This window comes from Habropoda laboriosa, unplaced genomic scaffold (assembly GCF_001263275.1).
Source record: "Habropoda laboriosa isolate 0110345459 unplaced genomic scaffold, ASM126327v1 scaffold36, whole genome shotgun sequence".
Taxonomy (NCBI): Eukaryota; Metazoa; Arthropoda; class Insecta; order Hymenoptera; family Apidae; genus Habropoda; species Habropoda laboriosa.
In genome coordinates, this window is record NW_017100155.1 from 951,362 (window position 1) to 953,213 (window position 1,852).

Below are 1,852 nucleotides of genomic sequence, written 5' to 3' on the forward strand. Positions count from 1 at the left end.
TAGAATGAATATAAGTGTTAAAGTATCGTGGGAACATAGGAGAAATCAGTTGGATATATTTGTATTTTTTGAAGAAGAAATTTTCTCGAGTAGTAATATAATGTATGTATTATGCAACTGGTGACAAAAAAGTAGTTTGTATTGAATTTTTGGTGGAACTGTCGTAATTTATGTGTATTTGTATAATAATCTTAATCATTCAGTCGTAATAAAAATACCTCTTAAATTCTAAAAACGTATTGCCTCCACGGAACATTTATTATTCAATATTCGCTCATGTCAGAATTTATTTGTTAGATATTTCATGTCCATGTGTCTGTCGTTTGTCTTTCTTCCCGATTCTGATGGAATAATTCTGTTCAAAATGCAAAAATATTGTGCATTTTCAAATATTATGCCATACAAACATATTTATTTCATATCTAATCATTCATTTCTAAACGAGGTTCTATTCGTATCTGTCCATGAAAATCAGGTGAAAATATCGTCCATACGGAAGCAAATCTCAGCATCTTCCAGATAGAGCAGATTCATTTTCAATATTCCAAAATAAAAAAAATAAAAAAACTCAACCTTATTATACCTAAGAAGATACTAACGCAATGAAACATTATACAAGGCATTGATTCATTTAATCAGACGGAAAATTTCTTAAGTAGCACAAAAGGAAAGGACTGTCAAACCTCAAATTTCAATTAATTTCAGAATCTCACATACTTAAATAATTCGCTTCTTGTTATTTTGTAACCGACAGCAAACGAGGAGAATAAAAAAAAAAAGAAATTCCAGATCTCATTACGAGGCGAAAGAAAAGAGTCTACACCGAAAAAATTACTAGCGTATCAAAGCATCGCATCAACCACCCGCATTTTACTCGCTAGAAAAATTCCATAAGTAGCCCAGAAGTAAGAAAAAAAGGAGGAAAAGAGGTCAAATCCGCTTTCCAAAATTTCTCCACATGCCCCATTTCTAAACCCTATCGAGAAATATCATTGCGAAACAAGAAACCAAAAAAATAAACTCCCCCGAAAGCATCGCATCTCGCATGTCATCTGGTCCGGAAACTTTTAATTTCACCAATGATATTTGGCCCACAATTCGACATTTGGTCCATATATACACGTACGTATATCCGTATGTGTATGCTCTCTCGGATCGGAGGAAGTCACGCATATCAAAGTAGCTATCAGTCAAGTAAGAGGAACGAGGCTGCACGTATAGCGGGGAGGGGAGGCTTTCGAGGTAGTACCTGTGTAGCTCAGGGGTAGGGGCACCGGCGTATAGCACGCAGAGAGCAGCAACGCCGGGTGGTGGTGGGCTCGTGGTGGTGGCTTGGAGTCGGGCGAAAGGGAAAATAGTCGGGCGAACACTTTTTTTTCTCCCCCATTTAGAGGCAGGTTTTTTGACACGGCGGTCGTTCGATCGACTTCCATTTGTCTCCGAGCATTCCGCCGACTAACGTCCCCGAAACATACACGCGCTGCCACCGGGTGCAACAGCCGAGAATCTCATCGCGAAGATGCGTCACGAACGCATCGATCTCACCTGATCGAAGCCCCCGTGTACCGCTTACCTGTGAACACTCTCTTCCCGTATAGTTTCTCTATCAGTGATCCTCTCGAGAGATTTTGACCCCTACGGTATAACGCGAAAGTTCGAAGTTTCCAAACACGCTAGTACTTTGTGATTCGTATTGATAATTGTGCACGAGCAAGCGGAGGGTGCGACACTGAGCGTGTAGGAGGACCCGTGCCAGGTGAACTGAAATGAAACATTGGATCGGGCTTGTCTAAGAAGTTGCAAGGTGAGTGTGATTCAAGTGCGGCCGGGATACGAGAGTCTTTTGTCTCGG